Raw genomic sequence first — 22,815 nt, forward strand, 5'->3', positions numbered from 1 at the left:
GAACGACTGGCAGCAATTTTGCCAACATATATGCTATTTCCTCAAGACATACCAGTTTCCACTCACTATATAATTGGGAAGGTTTCTGGGGGCAGGATATCTAGGAGGTGGTGGTGAAGAGAGAAAGAGACTCGTAGCGAAGTGATCAGAGTACTGGTCTAAGGCCAAGTATACACTAGAACTAAAAGTCAATTTCTGATATGCAATTCTAGCTAGAACTGACCTATGGGAAATTGACTTGTGTGATAGTCTTCACTTAGGAAGGCCAACAGGAGCATTCCTCCCATCGACCTCCTTTAACTCCTTGCAATAGCGAGGAGTTCAGGGGTTGACTGCCAACCCCACGCAATTCGATTTCATGCATCTTTACCAGACACACAGAACTGAACTGCGGAAGAGCAACTCTGACCAAATCAATCTTCATAGAAGCGTAGACAAGCCCTAAGGGAGCCAGGCTGAGGGTCAAATCTCTGCTTTCAATCTTATTTAAAACTCTGGTCTCAGTCAGGAAGACCTGGGACTTGACCCTTACTATCTCACAGATCAGGCCAATGCGCTGCTTTGCATTGCAGCACCCCAGTGCAAATCCCCACAATTTTTTCTCTTTCTCCCCCTCCCTCCTGCCCTTCTTCCCCAATGAACCATGAGGAGACAAAAAGTCTACATTGCACAGATGGGTAGTTAGCCTCTTTTTTATTGCATTTGCAATGTTCTCCATGATGTGGTAGCAGCTGTGATGAGAATGGTGTATGTCCCCTATCTATGCTCCATTTAACTCCTGGAATTTTAGATTACATTACATTGTGTAATCCAAACTCCTTTTAAGCAGGGTAGTGTTCTGAAATGGAGTTAAGTGTTTTATAACTTTTGAGTTCATGTCTTCTGCCCATGCTTGGATATTATTTGCACCTTTCTTCTACCATCAAAATAGATTCTTCTGAATCCCAGGCCTCACAGATTTGTGTCTTAAAATTTTGTCCGTCAATGAAGTAAAATGTGTTTTACCTCTTATATAATTTATAGTGATACTATTTAACAATGACAAAGAATCAGATAAAATATTTGACTGCTGACCTGGTAAATCTGGATTATCACTCCCACCCACCCTCACATTCTCTCTCTCTCTCCCTCATTACAGAAATTGTATGCTGAACCCATCCCAGCCCCATGCGCCTGAGTTTTAGCTACAGGTTTAAGGAAACAGGACATTTACTTTCCTCACATGCTCTTTTCATTACTGAGATTCCATATGTACTGTAGCTGCCAGATGACCGGTCATTCATTAAGCTTGTATGACAATGTGGTGTGTTCGAGCTGAGAATGCACCTGAGATTCACAAGGGTACCAGGCTTGGAATTTACTCTTGGAAGTTAGCTATCACAGTATCACAGAACCCAAGGTCGTTTAAATTATAAGTGGTGTGTACTGGCTGTATTTAGATATCATTGGTGATTTTTACATTTAAAAAAATAATTTTTTTAAAAAAGGAGCCAGTACTCAGCCAGCTTCCCCCCTCTCTCCCAGGCAGTGCTGCTGCTGGAGCTGCTGAGGTTCCAGTACTGAGTATCAGCCAGAAACGGCACAAAAAAACCCACTAGATTTCATTGGGATTGAAAAAATGATGCAAATAGAACACTCATGAGATATTTTTTGTCTTGTGTGTCTGATATAGATCTATTATAGATCTATTAAAACATTTAAAGTTGAAGCTAAGAAAGCACAAGTCTACACTATACTTCTGTCCTTGCTCCCTGACCTGAGACTGCTCATGGAGGTAGAGAGCAAGGAAATACAGTGCTTCCTCAGATTTAGCTAGCACAGCTCTTTCATGCCAGGAGCCAAATGTAAAATCAGTGTCTCTGAGGATAGAATCCATGGAGCAGTAGATTGCTACTCAAATAGACCCTATCTAATCTACTGGACTATTTGCATAGTTAAGATACTGCTCAACTTTACTAACAATGACAAAATTGGGAAAATAAATTGAGAGACAAATTTGTTGATGGAAGGTGTCAGCTTCATCATTTCAGATCAGAACTGAGTTTTCAGTGGTCCTGAGAAGCCTCTCACATTCAATTGTTTGGATGAATCACATTCCTTATATTCAAACATTACCATCCTATTTCTTTTTATGCCCCCCACTACCCCATCCCAAACTAGTTCTGACTGGTTTTCTGTTTAAGTGATTTCAAAACTATGAGTCACTCACTTGCAAACAGGAATGCTATGGTCAGATGATTGCTCCTTATCTAAACTGCATTTGTTTTTTTGTTCATGAAGTACACTCAAAGGTCAAACTAATTATTATAAACACAATATTATTCATAGTTTTATTTATAAAAATGCTCTGGGCTCTCACCAAAACCCATGTATGGAATTGTGTGTAACAATTAACTGAATGACCTCTAATGTCTTTGGGACACGAGCAAAGCATGTATTTACTGTACTGGTGAGATTGAGAAGTATAACATTTTCTGTTAATGCCCTGCAAGGACAATGAGTGTGAAATTATGCTTAGGTTGGTAATGTCATTTCAATCTGTTTGGCCTGTGGATAGTTTCCTGCAGCCCTTGTTTAAACACTAGCAATATATTGCTTTAGTTTAAACAGAGAAAGCTATTTTCACAGTTGGAGGGTCTTGGAATGTATTTTTAAATGGAAGCTAGAACACACAGATTTTCTATCTGATAGAAATTATTAAAATTTGAAGCAGCAATATGAAAATTACATGATGCAAATACATTTGCTGAGGATGGGAACGAGGTATTAAACAAGCAAAGAAATTTAATTCATCTTGATTACCCAAAAAAATAGGGTAGCCAGCTGCGCATCAACAATTTCCAAAGAAAAGCAATAGAGCTTTGTGACAGCCCATTTTTGACGTTTGTTTCAGTCTATGGGTGGATGAAAAGAGTTTTACATGCCTCCCACATCTCAGTGCATGTTGCCGATGTAAGACAAGAAAGGAAGGATCATTAGTAGGAGTGAAGGAATGGACAAGTACACAGATCTGCAGCCTTAAAAGTTTATGTGGCCTGTAAAGGTGTTCTCCTGCAGGTTGAATTCAATTGAATAATGCTGGGAACTAGATCTTCTAAAGAGTGGGTCTCAGTAATAGGCATCTAAGAAAGGGCCTGATTTTCAAAAAATTCCTGGAACCTCAGATGCTGAGCTCTTTTCCAAACATTGTTGCAGAGATCTTGCAAAGACTTTCATACATGCTCTACTTTATGCACTCTGAGTAGTCTCCTTTACTTCCAGCCTACGGGACTGAGGTCTTTTTTCAGTGTGAATGAGCTTTTCTTAAAATCTGTGCCCAGTTTTGCATGCTGAAATCTAAAAATTCTCAGTTTTATTTTGCAGGAACAAACACTTCCAATCTTGCACAACAGCTGAAATTTTCAGACTTTAGGACAGTAGCATTTTGTACTATATCACATATAAACTAACAAGTGACAAAATTCCTCTACCTGTTCCATGGCACACAAGGGCACCATTTTGGGAGGGGTGGCTAAAGCGCCTCCTACCAGGATGTTGCTTGCTCTTCTACTCCTTCCCGCAGTATCAGAGAGCAAGAGGAAAGCAGAGAGCTTGTGTCCATTCCTCTCACTCCTGGCTGGTGAGGGGGTGGGTAGAGGAGTGACACTAGCTATGTACTTTCCCTTCACTCCCTTATAGTGAAGGGAAGGAGAAGAAGATCACGCAGCATCTTGGTACAAGGGGCATTAAACATCTTCCTAAAATGGCACCCTTAATTCATATGGTTTCATAGAAAGACAGCCACACTAACAAATTTGTGATGCATATCAGAACGCAGGCTCCAAATCAGTACAACCCAACATATAATATGAAATTATGGCAAATAAATCACATTTTTGCTTAAAGCAAAGCCTACCAGCAGCTAGGCTTTTTCCTATAAAACAGAAGCAATAATTCAACCTAAGACTTCTGGCTCTGGAGTTTAAGTTTATTTAACATTCATAGATTTTGAAGGTATGGGTGTGTGAGGTTCATAATGACTTCATTAGGAAGGAATGTTGTGCTGGAAAGCACTAATGACATAGATTGGATGATTAGCAAACAGAAAAAGCTATTATCAATGGTCTCTCAGTTTTCTAATCAGTATTGCCTCTCTCCTGATGATGATAGGTCCTTTACTGTGAAACAGTTTCATCTACTTCAATCTACTTCAGTAATAGTCCATGTTCCCTTTCTTAGAGCGATCAACAAACTTCATCATTGGTGATGACCATAGGCTACTAAACTACCCATTTGATTGAGCAACGTTACATGGAGCTGTATTTAGGTAGGTTTGTTCTTGCCTCTCGGAAGACTTTGATGAGCAAACTCCTGTTGATCACTGAGAGCTCTCACTCTGGAATCTTGGGCTCATTTCTGTCTCTCATTCTTATTCTCCTTGATCTCTTTGGGGCCATTGACACCACCAGGCACTCCTAAATGTTGAAACCCTGTAGAAGTCCACAAGCTTTCATAACATCTGTTCTCTCAAGATTGTCCTGTTATCTCTTGGATAATTCCATCAGGGTCTCCTCTTCCCCATCCTCCTGTTGGGGGTGTACCCCAAGATGCAACCCTTGTCCTACTGCTCTGATAGTTGTACACCCCATCTTCAGGTGCTGTTATCTATAAGCAAGGCTTCAAATAACATCTTCAGACCACTTACACAAATCTGCTTCTTTTTAAAAGACTGTTTTCCATCAACCCAGCATCTCAGCCCATCTTAGTGAATGTCCAGCCAAGCTCAATTTAGTTAAAACTGAGCTTTTAAATTTTTAAGGCCCATCACCATTTAACCCTGTTGCTTCTTGTCCTGAACATGAAAAGGTCATCATCTTAGCATGACAAATCACATTCATGGTCTATTTGAGCTGTATACTTTCTATTGATGTATGGTTGCAAAACATGGACACTATGCCTCTCATAGGCCGTGTCTACACTAGCCAAAAACTTCAAAATTGCCATGCAAATGGCCGTTTTGAAGTTTACTAATGAAGCGCTGAAATACATATTCAGCTCCTCATCAGCATGCAGGAGGCCGTGGCACTTCGAAATTGACATGGCTTGCCGTCGCGCAGCTTGTCCAGACGGGGCTCCTTTTTGAAAGGACCCCGGCTACTTTGAAGTCCCCTTATTCCTATGAGTAGATGGGAATAAGGGGACTTTGAAGCAGCTGGGGTCCTTTCGAAAAGGAGCCCCGTCTGGATGACCCACGTGGTGGCGAGCCATGTCAATTTCGAAGTGCTGCGGCCGCCTGCATGCTAGTGAGGTGCTGAATATGTATTTCAGCGCTTCATTAGTAAACTTCGAAATGGCCATTTGCATGGCCATTTTGATGTTTTTGGCTAGTGTAGATGTAGCCATATTGGGCAAAACAGGAGGTTTTTCACACTAAATGCCAGCACTGTACAATGGGCATGATGTAGAATGACTTCTTTAGTAACAGATGTTTATGGTTGCTAAGGTCAGATTACTGGGGCCATTGGCTGCAGCTGGTGACTTATACTTTTCATGTAGGTCACCAGAATGCCAAAGACATTCCAGCAAACTCCATTCTCTAGGGGACTTGTAACATCCAGGTCAAAGTTCTACCAGCCCAGCATATGGGAAGCCCAGATGCAAATCACCTACTATGTGGGTACATTGAGTCAGTTTGGATATTAAACTTTTGGCCCATAAAGAGCTTCTGGCTGCACAGACGTGGAGCATATGGTGAACTCTCTCTACGGCTGACTGTTCAGCTAAGTGTTAAAGAAGAATGCCCACATCTATGAATATATCAGGCTGTTGACCTACACCTTCCATCTGGCATTGATGTCAACCTCTTTGTCTGCATCTCTCTAGAATCTCCAGCTGTGTCTCCCTTAGCTCCCTTCTTCAAAGGGGACATGGTAGACAGCCTGAGCGGAGAACACTAATGAGGTACTACAATGAATATGCAGCATCTCATTAGGCTAGTTCTCCCCACGGTAACTTCTAAGTTGCAAACTTCGAAGCTCCAGCATGCTGTGTAGCCATGGGCACTTCAAAGTACCTGTGCAACTTTGAAGTGCCATGTTTGGGAGTAAGGACACTTAGTAGTTGTGTGGGTACTACAAAGTGCCTGCGGCTACACAGCATGCAGGCACTTCAAAGTTTGCAACTTTGAATTTGCCACAGGAAGAATTAGCCTAGTGAGGAGCTGCACATTCATTGCAGCACTCCATGAGTATTCTCTGCTCAGGCTGATTACCATGCCACCTTCAAAGAAGGGGGCTAGTGTAGACACAGCCTGCATGTTTTTTTCTCAGGCTGCAACCTCTTAATGGAAAAGTCCACACCAAATTAATAAAACTTCTACGTTAATGTATGTAACATCCATTCCTAAAAGCTAACAGCCACTGTTGTCTTCAAATCCCATTGCCATGAGGATTATCTGTTTATCTCTGGGCAGGGAAAGAGGAATCAGTAGGGAAGATGTGTAAGGTACAAATGTACTAGTGGTATAGGCCAGCAGTAAAGTACTACATACCAGGAGCAAGTAGGGAATAGAAAGGAAATCATAGCTGCATGTGCTATGCTCAGCCCTACAGTAAGGATTGTGACTTTGAATCAAAAACATATCTTCTAATAATGTCAATTTGTCTATTGAACATTGTCTTGTAGTATTACTTGTTATATCTGTTTTATCTAATATGAATAAAGATGCTAGGTTCTGTGTTAATTTTCATTATATGTACATCTGGCCTTCAGAGGGATACTGTGACAAAGGAAGATGTGGAAGCAGATCATACATAACCTCTGGGGACTTTGCTGATGAAAGCATACTGTGAAAAGCATGCTTCTGCATGGGTAGAAATGTGGTGTTAATTCATTCTTTCTTAGCTATAGTGCCAGTATTACTCCCAATACACAGCATTCCATCTTACATGTGAACAAACAAATAAGAATCAGGTTTCAAATTCTCTTTGAATTTTTTTGCTATCAAGATATGCAAGATGCACTCAGGACTGTGAATTACAGAAACCAACATAGATTCTAACTATCACTGCTGACTTTTAAATTGTCTGCATTGAATGGATTACAGGTATTAACAATTCAAACTGAAAATATCTAGATTCCTCTACACTGAGGTGAGAAAAAACTTTGATCTTTCCTTCTGTTTGGTATGGTATTCAAGATACTATTATTTGTATAATATGCACAGTGTGGTAACTATTTTACATGTGGTCAGACGGCAAGGGAATGAATCTGCCACCTCCGAGGCTAAAGTCATGAATTCTACCGCATAAGTTTAAAGTCAAGGCTGTAGAGCAGATACTTCACTCTCCCTTGGCAGTGGTCTCAGTGCATCTGGAGTTAAACAACCTAAGAAGAAAAAATACTTGAAAGGATGTGAGATGGAAGTGATGTTTCTGTGAGTTCTGTCACTTTCCATTGCAATCTTTTCCCCCCACTTCTCATTTACATTCTATTTTTAGCATTTTGAGAGCAGATATTAGAAATTATATTCCTTTTTTAGGACCTCATCCAAAACTCTTTCATGGAATTGCTCCTATTGACTTCCATGGGGTCTGCAACCTGTTTCTCTGGAGCTGCATGTGGCTCATTATGGACTTCTTTGTGGCTCCCAACACTGTAACTGCATAGTAAGAGAACCCCTCCTGATTATTTTTCATAAATGGTGAACATCTAAAACAATGAATTACTCATATCTAAATAGAAAATAATACATGATTTCAAAAAATTGGATAACTTCCCTTTTAATATGTGCAGTTTATTGTGGGGGGTGTGAACTGTGTTTTGACCATGTTGCTAATAAAGTCTTGATTTTGAAAAGGAAAGGGAAGGACAACATGCATGTTAAGATGGAAAAGTGAAATTAAACGTGTAGTCAAATTGCCATAATTAGAGTGGGGTTGGAATGGCTTTAAAAATGGAAAATTGAAGATGAAAACAGAATTTCAAACTGAAGCGATCCAATCCTTCGCATTTATATCAGATTTGGCTGGGCTCCTTTTATGTCTAATTTGTAATGAGAAATTTGTCACTGACAAAAAATGCAACCTTGAGAGACATGTTCCTAAAAACACACACAGGCTACATTTACACTGGCCACCTCCTTTCAGAAGGAGCATGGTAATAATGAGTGAGTTGGGAAGATGCTAATGAGGTGCTAGCATGAACATGCAGTGCCTCATTAGCATAATGGTAGCTGCTCATGATTCAAAAGCAGCACTTTCGAATTGCATGCGACCTGTGTAGACAGGAGCTTTTGAAAGGACCCTCCAGACTTCAAAAGCCCCTTCTTCCTGAAACCAAATAATAAGAAGGGGTTTTGAAGTCTGGGGGGTACTTTCAAAAGGCCCCCATCTGTATGGGAAGCGCAATTCAAAAGCTGCACTTTCAAATCGTGTGAATCTGCTATTATGCTAATGAAGCACTGCATATTCATGGTATTGCCTCATTAGCATCTTCCTAAGTCACTCATTACCATGCTCCTTCCAAAAGAAAGGGGCTAGTGTAGATGTAGCCACTACTTTTGCTGAACAGTATTCAGCTGGAGATGCCAGGAAAAAAACAAAAGCCATGGAGGAGCTGCTACAAAAAGCAGAGCAAAGTAAGAACACCTTTGCTAAATGGGTGAAATCACAAAGTGGCTTAACTGTGGCTAGTCTTGTGGCAACTCAGGAGATCATGAAACAGGGAAAGCCATTCACAGATGGAAAATACCTATGTATAAGAGTGATTTATCAAAGTATCAGAGCAACTGTACAGTGATTTCAACAACAAAAATGAAATTATTCAGAATCTAGTGTCCTCCAGAGACAGAAAAGGTCCAGAAGTGAAAGTCAGGACAGAAATACCACAGAAATACTAATCCTGGAACTCTTCCCTGCAACAAACCCTGTCGCCAACTCTGTCTATATATTTCTCTGGAGATACCATCACTGGACCTAACTACAGCAGTTACATGATCATGGGTTCATATTCCTGTACCTCTGCTAATGTTATATATGACATTATGTGCCAGCAATGCCCTTCTGCTAAGTGTATTGAACAGACTGGACAATCACTTCGCCGAAGAATGAATGAACATAAATCAGATATTAGGAATCTGAATACACATAAACCTGTCAGTGATCATTTCAATGGAGCAGGCCATAGTATTAAAGACTTGAAAATCTGTGTGCTAAAACAAAACAGACTATAACCCAAGATTACAAAGGGAAACATCTGAACTAGAGTTTATTCTCAAATTCAACACTTTGCAGTTTAGTCTTAATAGAGATAGCAATTACCTCATGCATTCCAAAGACAGCTTCCCCATCTCTGATATATGTATTGATCTCAGGCAAGTCACTTAACTTAATAGGCACTTGCAGTAATTTTCTTCTCCCGCTTTCCCACCCTTTGCCCCCCACCTCCTTCATTTTTTTTACCTGTTGTATTCTCATTGTGCCAGTTTACTTTCAACAGAATTTACAGATCTGAAGAAGTGGGTCTGTCCTATGAAAGCTTGTTAGTCTTTAAAGTGCTACATGACTGCTTTTACACCTGTAAAGTGTGAGGAAATAAAATATGTAAAAATTTTGTGAATACCCTGCAATACACTTGTATCACATTATAAAGCATTGTGCATGCACTGCTCTTAAAATAGGAGTTACAAAAAGTATGGTTTGAGGTTATTTATTAAGGACTGTCTTGCATTCACAGGCATTGCAACTCTTGAGTTACTGATTTTTTTTAACTGAATTTGAAAAAAATGGCTCTTCTTCCTATTTCAGTTGCTGGCCCCTGCCCTAAACTGTATGTCATATGAAGGTCCACCACTTTAAAGACTCCCAAAGCTTGTGCAAATAAAATCTTTTGCTATCATTCTCTATGAATTTACAAGGTAACTATTCTAAAGCAAGATTATGGACATACATGGGACAAATCTATAGTTGCTGTATGTGTCCACTGAAATAGAGTTACTTTGAGTTACACCACCAGAGGATCTGGCCCATGAAACATAGTCTATAATGCGCACTGTGCCTCTGAGTAAGGACTTTTGGTTTCACATTCTTCATGTGTGCAGGCTCTAAATTCCTGCCATTACAAAGCATAATGGCTGTTTGTGCATTTCAGAGCTTAGCTTTATTTGGATCTGTTGCTCGAGATATATCAGAATTAGCCTGTTTAAAACTGCCGCAGGGAGCAGCATGGCCTCTTTGTATAAAAAGCTGTTCTTAGCCAAGAGAGTCATTTCATATTTATTGTTTTTCTCCCTCCTCCTGACTTTCTAAGCCTTGCCTAGTAGGAACATTGTGGTGGCTGGCTGCTGGCAAGAAAAGTCAGCCAAGTGAACTCTTTCATCTATGTCTCTCCTCATTATGCTAATAAGAAAATGTAACTGTGAGTCTTTCAGCCTTTCTTTGTGTAAACTGGTGGCACCCCATAGGGGGCAAATAGGACACTTAACACTGAGTCTATCATGCTCTCAATCATGCTGGTAAAATATATCCCATCATATCTCTTCCAGACAAGCAGCAGGGATGAATACAATAAGGGCAGGACAGTAGCAGAAGTTAAGCCACTGTACATTTTATTTTTAATCATTGCTGTGATTGCTTTCTTATCTATTCACCTTCCAGTGGCTTACCCTCACTGAGGAATCTGCAAGTCTCCAAAAGCCAGATTTTCAAAAGACAGGATCTAAATCTATGCCTCTTGTTCTCGGGGTGCTTCCAGTAGTTTTAAAGAACCGTCCATAATATGATGAGATTGTTAGATGAACATTTTAGTGACTACCAATGCAAAGCATTATATGCATTTCTAAAAAGAAGAGAACATAGATTATCAGCCCCTGGGAAGAGACTAGATTCCAGACTTCAGAAGGGTAGAATGATGAAGAATAATAAAGAACCTCACATTCTCTCCTGGATCATAGATGATTTTTTTAAAAAGAGCAAATTTTTTTGGTTCTTTTGCTCTTGTTTTCTGACTTATGAATGTTTTAGGAGTCTTACAAGATGGTCTGTTCCCATGACATTTACAGCCTGACTGTGCAGATTCAAGAGTCTTTTGTATAATCACTCTAACTTCTAGAGATTTGTCTGAATGCAACCCAATTAATGGAGCTTCTGAGATCTGCTTATTTGTGTTTAAAAACATTGGGGCAATTGTTTATTCATATTGGTGTAAGAAACACAGTTTGATGTATTTTCCCATAAACTTCAATAATTTTAATGAAAAACTAGAAGTAGTTTTTGTGCTATTGTCAATTGATACAACCCTATCAACTACAATGACTTCAAAGAAATAATATCAATTTATCGTAACAGAAGAGCTGACTTGTAGTTGAGCTATCCTTATTACTCTTATTTTTAAGTCTGTCTGAATACTGCTATGGGAAACCTTATAATAGAGGGAAAATAAAAATAAGTTCTCAGTGGAGGACCACAGAAACAGTACAAAATACTAGCTCGCTCATTCTGTGTTCACAATCTTTACAAGCACAATATCTCTTTCAACTGGTGGGCCAGTTAATTAGTTCTGAATTACAATACAAATCCCCCAGAAGTACTTACAGGAGCTACTTTTATACCAAATGAGTTAACCATGATTAATGACATTTCAGTAACTACTAAAAGGAATTAACAACAATAAGGTTATTATTTCAAAGTATTACCAGTAACATTAAACTTCTGTGGTCTGTACAATTCATTGGAATATTAAAAGTGTAATGTCTTTGTCATCACCAAAGGCCCTGAGCATCTCTGCTGGTACTCAAACTCAAGTTTAGCACCCTGCTTCAGTTCTTTGAGCCATAATTTGAAAACAGCATGGAAAATGGCTATGAATATAAAAAAACAAAAAATGCACTCAAAAACACTGGCCAGAACAATATTACAAGGCACTTGATTGTTATCAGACTAAAGTGATCATGACATTCTAAATCTATCCCCTTTACTGTATACCACAGTAAACATGTTATGAAAGAGCACTCAGTCTTGTGCAATATCTGCAAAATCTAGAAACAAGAGATGGGAAAAGAAGTCCTACTCCTAGGGATAACTTCCTCTCTGATTGCGATATTTGACACAGGCAGTAGACTAATGTATAATATATAACAAGTGAGAAATGGAAGTGACCTACTACAGCCTCAAGTCTGGCACCCCAAAATGCTGGACATATTTCTTAGCAAAGTGATGGATCAGATATAAAAGAGCTGCAATACTTCATTTTGATCTGGTTTTGTCATTATTTAGATAAATTTAATGGCATATTTTTACAATTGGTTTCCATGCTTAGAGCGGTAGACTCATTCTCATGGTTCCTCCTGGAATCCTCTCCAATTCAGCTCTATACTCAAACTGTGGGACCCAGAACCACACACTGTATTTCAGGAGTGGTTGTGCCCAGGTGTCATATAGGCTATTTCTAGATACAGGGTTTTGTTGGCAGAAGTTTGTGTTGGAAGGTATCTTGTGACAAAGCTTCCGTCGACAGATTGCGTCCAGAGTGCAAGGCGGATCAAATGAGCGATCTGCTCTGTTGACAGACAGTGGCCAGACTACCCAGACACTCTATCTGCAAAACAGCCATCCAAAACCACTCCAGACAGGGTTGCAGGTCACCAGTTCATTCCAAGAGCCCCACTGAAGAGCCTGCTTAAGGGGATCCAACAAATACCCACTTCCTGCCTCTGTTGCGGGTATACCTACCTCCTCAAGGGACAGCACAGCTAGGGCAGGGCTTCATGTCTTTGTGGGCAATACAGATGGTCTCTGGGAGCCATGCTGCCAGAGCTGCCCCTCGGTTTGCAGTAGCCCCATTCACACCAAGATGCTGAAGCAGCTGATGAACTCTCTAACAAACGTCCTCTTCTTCCTCACCAAAGGTGACACCAATACTACCTTCAGGGACTGCAACCTGTCTGCTGGACTCTCACAGCTGCACCCTCTCCACCCCCAGTGCACAAGTGGCTCTGGAAGCACTGCACCAGCTCAGACTTGTGGGACTGGCTGATTGGTCACAGAGCAGTGGGATGACCAGTAGTGGCTCCAGAACTTTCCAATGTGGAAGGCCACCTTCCTGGAGCTCTGTGCCTGGCTCACCCCACCCTCCAGAGACATAACACCGAGCTGCAACCCATCATCACCATGGAGAAGCTGGTCACAATCACCCTCTAGAAGCTCACCATCCCCAACAGCTACCACTCGGTGGGCAGGCAGTTTGATGTGGGCAAGTCTGCCACTGGGGCTCTCCGCAAGAAAGTAACAATCTTGGACTCTGGTCTCTGCCTGGGGATGGCAAGGGCATACTGCTAAAGGGGGACCTTCAGGAAGTAGTGTTGGGTGTGTGAGGGTTGGAGTTAGGGTTGTGGGGAAGCCCTGTCACCAGAGGACCATGCCATCTCACCCTTGGGCAGCCCCATGGGGGGACTCCTGGAGAGCTTGGTTGGAGGGGATGGGAGGGGGCCAGGGACCCTCAAGGACCCAGGGGCTCTCTCCTTCAGTCATATGACATATGTGTTCAGACACATCTTTATGCAGGTTGTGACAGCCATCAACACAATCTTGCTGCAGAGGGTCATCCATCTGGGAGACTTGGATGAAGTTGGGGCTGGATTTGCTGCCCTGAGGTTCCCGAACTGCATCAGGGCCATCGATGGGACCTACATCCCAACCTATGCCTGAAGCATAGCAGGGCCAAGTACATCAACCTCAAGGTCTACTTCTTAATGGTCTTGCAGGCCCTGGTTGACCACCATGGCTAGTTCACAGACATTTACGTTGAGTGGGCAGGCCAGGCATATGATGCCCACATGTTCTGAAACTCTGGCCTGTGACAGAGGCAGGCACATTCATCTCCTGCCATGATCTGGTGGCTGGGGACATGCAGATGCCACTCTGTAACTTGGGGGATCACAGCCTACTACCTCATGCCCTGACTGATGAATCCCTATACCTCACAACTGGACCCCAGCTGGGAACAGTTTAATTCCTGCCTAAACCATGCTAGGATGCAGGCCAAATGTGCCATTGAACACCTAAAAGTCCAGTTCAGGTGCCTGCTCACCTGCCTGGATGTTGGGGAGCACAACATCCACCAAGTTGCCCTGCACAATATTGTGCAGGGGAAGGGAAAGGCCTTCCTCCCCGGTTCGGGGGCAGACACCACCCACAAGGGGCATGCCTATGAGCAGCCAGGCACAGCCACCATCTGCCAGGACCATCAGGACAGGCTGCAGATATAGGAGGCCCTGGGGGACAGCTTCTCTGATCATCCCCAGTAATCCTCCCCAGCACACACCCAGCAGGGACCTCAGGCCCACAGTCCTACCCTATCCCCACCATGACCCCTCCCTTTACCCCCCACCCCTCCCTCACCTTCACACAATGAAGAAGGATATGGATGTGGTGAAAAAATAACTGCTTTACTGAAATAAAATAGTATGCTAAATAAACTCTGTAATAACAAACTATGTACAATAAAGTGCAAGAAATTATTTATGGAGGGGTCATGGGAAAGGGGATGGGGTTCCTCAGTCCATGGGGGACTGGTACCCTGAATGGTGTCAGCCTCAGGATCCTTTCCTGCCATGGGTTTGGGGGCCCTGTTGGGGCTGGGCTAGGGCCAGGACCAGGAGGAGGTATGCGCAAGGAGGGGCCATGGTGGGGTCTGGGTCAGCAGGGGGAAGGGGGAGGGCTTGGAAAGGGGCCATGGCGATCACCCAGGGGATTGGGAAGTGGCTCAGTATGCTATGTGGAAGGCCAGTGGGTGCAGCCATGGACAGCTGGGACAGCATACCCTGCCAGATGCTGGTGACAGCATCAAAGCAGGACATGAGCTTGTCCCAGGCCTGCAAATGCCACTCCATGTTGGCCTTGACCCTGTGCTCCATTGTGCCCTGGATGGCCCACAGGGTGTCATTGTTGTCCTGCTGGAAGTCCTTATACATCCTCTAATGGCACCTCTGGCTACAGGCTCAGACTGCTTGCAAGGTCAGGGGTTGCCCAGGTCTGGATGGTGTGGGTCCAGCTGTAAGGAGGAGAGATGGTGAGTCATTCATGCAAAACAGACCCTAAGGTCTTGCCCCTCACCATAAGCACTGAACAACAACCCCTGGGCCAACAGACAAGGATGTCCCAGGAGGAAAGCCATGCATAGCCTGAACAGTGGGCTCTGTGGTGCATCTGGGACCATACTGACTGCTGCAGGCCCTCCTCCCACTTGATGGGCTAGTGGCCAAGAGGGGTGTCCACTCACAGAGGGGTCCCCTCATGGATAAGGAGTGAGCCAGGAGCAGCCTTACACTGCCTGGGGCCCACACTCACACCTGCAGCTAGGTGTCCATTGGAGCAGGTACTGCCTCTCACCTGTGGCCATGGCTGTGTATCGGGTGCCACATGCCTTGATTTGTCTGGGGTCAGGCTGGCATCCTTGTGGCTAGCCCACTTCCAGGCACAGTAGGCAGTGGGAGGGCCAGAGGGCCATGCCCACTGGGACCTGAGCCTTGTCTGGCCTCCTATGAGCCTGGCAGCAGGAGGCCACCTGTGTTAAGGCAAGGCCTAATAAAGAATTCCCTGTTTTGACTGCAAGTTTCCATTCCACAGCAGCCACAGTAGATTGAGTAGGATCATGTCTTTTGTTAGGTCCATTCATTCCCCACACATCCAATTTATTTTTTAGCCACCTTTCACTGTGATGTTACTCTGACAATAAACTGTAAAGACTAATTCTGATTCTCATCTGAATATGTGTAAATTGAAAATAAACCCTTGCACCATTAATTAGAAATTAATAGGCTGTTTTAAATCAGGCTATATCTTGTTTAAGGGGAAAATCCCCTTAGAATTAGTATTTTGAACATATAGCTAAAGACACTTTTCTGCAAAATGAGCCTCATATGTCATACATTTAGCTGCAGGTACCCCACGTGTTTACTTTGCCTATCTGCAGTCACAAGGGATCTTGCGCCTTCTACTGATTTAATATGAGTGGTATAGAATATCTCAGCAGTGAAGGTTGATTATTATATTTCTTTCTTGAGTGTGAAAGTCTCATAACTCAAAGACATCACAAGTGTCTACAGAGTTTATGAGTTATTTAGGTTGGTCATGAGAAGAAAATATAATCACTTTTTACTGGTGAAATATTCAATTTATTTTATGAGAAAACTTTTTATTGATTACCATTCCAAGAATAGCAGGCAGGGAATAAAGCACTCAGGTTTCCAGTTGCCCATCCATCCTTCCTTCCATGAAGCATATACAACCATTGTGTGGTTCTGTCTTTACACAGAAAGGCTGAGCAGCAACTAAGGGATTATGCTTTATTTAAATATTTAATGTATTTTACTGTTCACATGTTAAAAAAATGATCCTACCCTTCCCCTTTCTGATTCTTTCGTTAATGTTTTCTCACAGTAAGCCAGCCATGGGAATTCTCAGGCTGTTACAAACATCATGCTTCCTGATGCTTTTATAATTAACATCCCTTTGAAAATAATTAGGAAAAATTGACTCTCATAAAGAGATCTAAATACAGTGGGCCTGATTCCGTACTAAAATAAGTTCTGATTCAACAAGCCACTGGCGTACATGAGTAATTTTATGCTCATGAGTAAACATGTCCAAGTGCATAGACGGCCTGCCAACCTGAAGCAAATTCTCACCAGCAACTATAGATCATACAACAGTAACTCTAACTCAGGAACCAATCCCTGCAACAAACCTCAGTGCCAGCTCTGCCCACATATTAGCACCATCACAGGACCTAACCACATCATCCACATCATCGGAGGCTCATTCACCTGCACATCTAAGCCGTGTCTACACGTGCACGCTACTTCGAAGTAGTGGCACTAACTTCGAAATAGCGCCCGTCACGGCTACACGTGTTGGGCGCTATTTCGAAGTTAACATCGGCGTTAGGCGGCGAAACGTCGAAGTCGCTAACCCCATGAGGGGATCGGAATAGCGCCCTACTTCGACGTTCAATGTCGAAGTAGGGAACGTGTAGTCGTTGCGCGTCCCGCAACATCGAAATTGCAGGGTCCTCCATGGCGGCCATCAGCTGAGGGGTTGAGAGACACTGTCTCTCCAGCCCCTGTGGGGATTTATGGTCACCGTGTGCAGCAGCCCTTAGCCCAGGGCTTCTGGCTGCTGCTGCTGCAGCTGGGGGTCCGTGCTGCATGCACAGGGTCTGCAACCAGTTGTCGGCTCTGTGGATCTTGTGCTGTTTAGTGCAAGTGTGTCTGGGAGGGGCCCTTTAAGGGAGCGGCTTGCTGTTGAGTCCTCCCTGTGACCCTGTCAGCAGCTGTGCCTGGCACCCTTATTTCGATGTGTGCTACTTTGGCGTGTAGACGTTCCCTCGCTGCGCCTATTTCGATGTGGTGCTGTGCAACGTCGATGTTGAACGTCAACATTGCCAGCCCTGGAGGACATGTAGACATTATTCATTGAAATAGCCTATTTCGATGTCTCCACATTGAAATAGGCTACTTCGATGTAGGCTTCACGTGTAGACGTAGCTCTACTAATGTAATGTATGCCATCATGTGCCAGCAATGCCCCTCTGCCATATACATTGGCCAAACTGGACAGTATCCATATCAAAGAATAAATGGACCCAAATCAGACATCACAAATGGTAACATGCAAAAACCTGTAGGAGAACACTTCTATCTCCCTGGACACTCAGTAACTGATTTAAAAGTAGCCATCCTGAAAAAACACAGAATAAAAACTTTAAAAACAGACTCCAAAGAGAAAGTGCAGAGCTATAGTTTATTTGAAAATTTGACACCATCAATAACGGGTTGAACAGAGACTGGGAGTGACTGGCCAACTACAAAAGCAGTTTCTCCTCTCTAGGTGTTCACATCTCCACACCTCCACATTAGCTGCTGGAAGTGGGCCACGCTCTCCGTGACTGAATTGACCTCATCACGTCTGGCCTTCCTCTTGACTGGCACTCCCTTCTTTTTCCTGAGCCTGTATATTAGAATTCTAGAATCTCCATTACATATCATTGACAAAGAGGGTCTTTACCCATGAAAGCTTATGCGCCAAAATATCTGTTAATCTATAAAGTGACACAGGACTTCTTGTTTTTGTGGCTACAGACTAACATGGTTACCCCTCTGTCACCATACAAGGCACTGTGAAAACTACAATAGTAATATTTCTTTCACATGGTTGTTGCTTTTCTCAGTAAAATTTATAGTGATCCTGAGGTGAAAGGTGACAAATAACCTTTCACATTTTTTAATATTTGTCAAAGATTATTGTCTTCTTTGTTGATTCATTAAAGCTGATTGGAAACTCTGCTCCGTGGGACATTCTGATGTCTCAACATTTCTTTCATCCTCAGTTGGATGAAAAACATCAGGAGTTTTGTTGAAATTTCTAATCAAGATTTTTTTCAAAAATATCAAAATATTCAATGGAAATGAAGAGTCTAGATATTCCTGAATTATGGCAGCTGCAATTCTGGTCCTTCATGTCTGCATTCATTTTAATGGACTCGGCTACATCATCCATGATGTGCTGTATTTATGAACCTCCTGCAGGACACAATTAATTTACCATGTGCCAAAAATGATAACAAAATATACACTACTTGGCTTTATAAATCGTCTCTCTAAAAAAAATCAAATACCAGGAAATCCAATTTTGAAATACACGAACTATGCTCTTCAGCTGTCACTTTGTAACAAACTTCAACTTCTTGCAGTGTGATGAAATGTATTTTGCACACAAACATGCAAGGAAACTCTCAGCATAAGATGTATGTGCATAACTTCTAAAATAGTATGGAGCCTTGTTTAAGAACAGAGTGATAAACAGGAATTCCAGAATTAAGCATTTCCCTTTAAATTAACAGCTGATCACCTCAGCTGTCACCTATACTCCCTGTTCACCTCAGGAAGCCTGGTAAGAGCTACATTTCAACTCACTGTGGGTGCCATAATGGGATATAGTGGCACAAATAGTGTCAGACTGAGGTGAATTAGAGATTTCTAAATGAAAACTGCAAGATCTCAGTAAAATATACATATGCCCTCATTCTTCACTCATGCCTGTTTATTCACCCAGAGTTTCTCTCCTGATTTGCATGGTGATGACTTGTCTATGTGGTGAATTAAGATTAATTAACTGAAGGTGGGAAGTTAATGTACATAAATTAAAACATATTAACTTCTGAATTGAGAACGAGTGGGTTTAAAGTGGCCTTGGGTCACTGTAACGTTATCTTCCTTGGATTTGATGTGCTTTAATTTGTGCACACTGAATTCACACCTTTAGTTAATTCTGCTTAACTTTCTGGGGGTGGAATTAGCTACAGTATTTGCATAGTTAGAATCAACATATCAAAATCAACTTATTTCTCTTGTATAGACCTAGCATCTACAGACTTGCCTCGACGTCCCTTAGTCTATGCAATAGCATGGAGCACAGGGGTCAATGGCCGAGCCCAGAGAGATCGATTTTGCAGTGTCTTCACCAGATGCACAAAATCAAACTCTGGAACATAGACCACCAGTGCATTGATCTTCTGGTAAGTATAGACAAGCCCTGAGTTTTCCAGGGTAGACAATGCCTGCATGACAGGATCATCTGGTTTATAGTCTCTAAAGAAGTCCACATTTTCCACAGAACCCTAGAGACAGATAGAACTATCTTTATTTCTTCATTTGCATTCCTGATTGGAATTAAATGTTATATCTGTTATTTGATCTGCAAATGAAATAAATGCCAGTTGGAAGCAAGGACTATTCTGAGAGTCCTTGTGAAAAACCACAACATAATTCAGGTAGTCAACAGAACTAAAATTAATGTACTGGATAAAATCAGTTAGGATTCACAATATGCTATGTTAGGCATCTTCCAGCATGGGTATAAGAAATTAACATTCTAACTTGCCAACAGTTCTTGTTCAAAGAGGACCATAGCTGTATGAAAGATCTGAGTCATGTAAAGATGTGTCATTTGCTAATTAAACTGTCAAATCAATTTATTAACAAATTTATTTCTAATTTTCCTTTCCATTTTTGTTTTGTTTTCCTTATAAATATGCAACACTCCAAAATGCAATGTGCTACATATCTGCAATTAATAATAGATCATTGGAAATATTTTTATGGATATCTAGAATAAAAGCATGGGATATAATTGGAAAAGGTTTACATATATGAATTACAATACAATAGTTAATCAAATCTTAAAATATATGAGGCATTTTGTCATTGGTAGGGTATAGCTGTTAGAAAACAGCTTTTAGTGCAAAATTAGTTTACATTGGAATTCATGATTTTAAGTCTCTGCAAGAGGAACCACTATAAACAAAAGAGCACTTTTAAAATGGAATAAATTTCCACAGATATCTTTCAATTCTATGAATGCTCTCCCTTTTGTGTTTGCTGTAAAAAAAGATTATCACAAGATTAGTTTTTCATCTAGCTTTCGATATTCCCATAACTAGAGAGGAGAAATTTGAATTTGAACTCAGGGCATAAAACTCACAATAAAGCCTTAATGTAAAACAGAGACATATCCCAGAGATCAATATGAGTACTATGTAGCTACAGAAAATTAATGCGATTAGAGGAGCTAATGAAAAACATACCAATAGGCATTTATGAAGGTGCAATACATGACAAATATTTGGAATTTTGGCAAATTAGTGCTTGTAATCACAGCAGTGTTTCAGAGAAGTTAAATTATAGAAATATTATAGACCTGCACTGTTGGACTGCACAGATATTACAAAAACATCAAGCAATCCTGTGGCACCTTATAGACTAACAGATATTTTGGACCATAAGCTTTCCTGGGCAAAGACCTGCTTTGTCAGATTCCTGAATGTGTGTGGGGGGGTGGGGAGGGTCCAGAGAAGGATTTAAAGAGGGAGTGTCAGTCAAGTGGTTATGGAAGCTGGAGGTGCGTAGGTAAGCATGGTGGTTGTGGGTTTTCAGTATACGATGGTATTTATGTGACCATCACTTATTTGCACAGTAGTGTCCAGGAAGTGGATCTCTTGTGTGGGCTGGTCCAGGCTGAGGTTGATGGTAGAATGGAAACTGTTGAAATCATGGTGGAACTCTTCAGTATATGCCATCATGTGCCAGCAATGCCCTACTGCAATCTACATTGGCCAAACTGGACAGTCTCATGTAAAATAATAAATGGACATAAATAAGATATCAGCAATGGTAACATACAAAAACTTGTAGGAGAACACTTCAAACTCCCTGGACAATCACTAACAGATTTAGAAGTAGCAGTCTTACAACAACACATAAAAATCCAAAAATAAACTGCAAAGAGAAATTTCAGAGCTGCAATTCATTTGTAAATTTGACTCCATCAACCAAGGATTGAACAGAGACTGGGAGTGGCTGGCCCTTTACAAAAGCTGTTTCTCTGCTCTTGATGTTCACACCTCCGTATTAGCAACTGATAATGGGACAAATCCCCCCTCACTGAATAGAACTTGTCAGCTCTGGCCCTCCCCTTGACTCACACTCCCTCTATAACTGAAATAATACCATTGTATACTGAAAACCCTATAACACCCCAACTCTTCCAGGTGACAAACATTTTGCACAGCCTACCAAAGCACTATGTTGGTGGGAGATGATCCACCAATGACAAAGCTTCTGACTCTCTCAGCCAAGGTGGCATAATTATGAAGATAGGAGAGTGCTCTTCCATAGGCATAGTGCGTCTTTACCAGACCTGCTATGGCACAACAGCTGCATCAGTATTGCTGCACAGAGGTAGTGTAAATTAATCTTCAGTGTGGAAACTGACTTGAAACTCAAGAATACAGAGAAAAATGATTGCATACTTAATACATGAGTTTCTATATCTTCCAGAAACAGAAATGAAAACATACTAAGCTGTATATATCTAAGGCATATAGCCATGAGGCAATAATAGAAAAAAAAAACCCTTCTCTCTTATAGAAACTAGGTGATAGTGCATAGAAGAGGCAATATAAGGTAAATTATGTATACAACAATCAGTAGTATTTGTATTGTGTTCTAAACATATGAAGCACCATAAAGAAGAAAGCTGTGGTAACACAAATAACAGTCCTTACCCCATACAAACCCACATTTAGCTACGTCTAGATTGCTGAGAACTTATACAAGTTATGCAAATTGTACAACACATTTGGTTATCTTTTGTTGATAGTTCTGTTGGGAGAAGGCCAAATGTCAAAAAAAACCCCTGAGAAATCCATTCTTCCTCATGGAACTAGGGGTACAGGGATGTCGACAGAATGCTCCCAACCATCAGATCTCTGCCGATAGAGCTGCAGTCTGGATGCATGCTCTGTTGACAAAGTTTTTCTTTTGACAGAGTGAACAAAACTTCTGTCAACAGAAGTTTTGTTGACAGAAGCCTACAGTCTAGACATAGCCTTAAAAATCTCATACTCTAATAGTCATGAGGAATTGGTAAAGCATCACTTTCTCTTCATACTGAATAGGAACTTTATCAGAATAAGGAAAGTGGCATTATTCTAAAGCAACACTGTGTCTTTGATTCATTGGGGAAATTCTGCTTAACAACTTCCCTGTGTTTCCATTCTTACCTGGTTCTTGCTGGAAATATACAGGGACCATAAGCATCCTTTCCATTCATCTGCATAACCAAACTGTAACAAGAATAAACATTCATGACAAATGGTACATTCTGATTAGGCCCCAGAATCAACATTTTGGCATCATGTGAGGGATTTTGAGGAGGGTTCTGTTCAACTGATTCTCTGAGATTATCAGATCCCAAGAGGGCTCAATTCCTGTCCAGCAGA

General features: G+C 41.6%; 1 long non-coding RNA gene across 1 annotated transcript in view; it reads left to right on the plus strand.

Annotated features, from left to right (window-relative positions):
* Positions 1 to 22,815, plus strand: part of LOC142018374 (uncharacterized) — a 67,113-nt gene that overhangs the window by 39,932 nt on the left and 4,366 nt on the right. Inside the window, exon 2 of the long non-coding RNA XR_012646808.1 lies at positions 19,392 to 19,551. This is a non-coding gene — a long non-coding RNA (uncharacterized LOC142018374). The remainder of the gene's footprint in view (positions 1 to 19,391; positions 19,552 to 22,815) is intronic.

This window comes from Carettochelys insculpta, chromosome 10, assembly GCF_033958435.1.
Source record: "Carettochelys insculpta isolate YL-2023 chromosome 10, ASM3395843v1, whole genome shotgun sequence".
Taxonomy (NCBI): Eukaryota; Metazoa; Chordata; order Testudines; family Carettochelyidae; genus Carettochelys; species Carettochelys insculpta.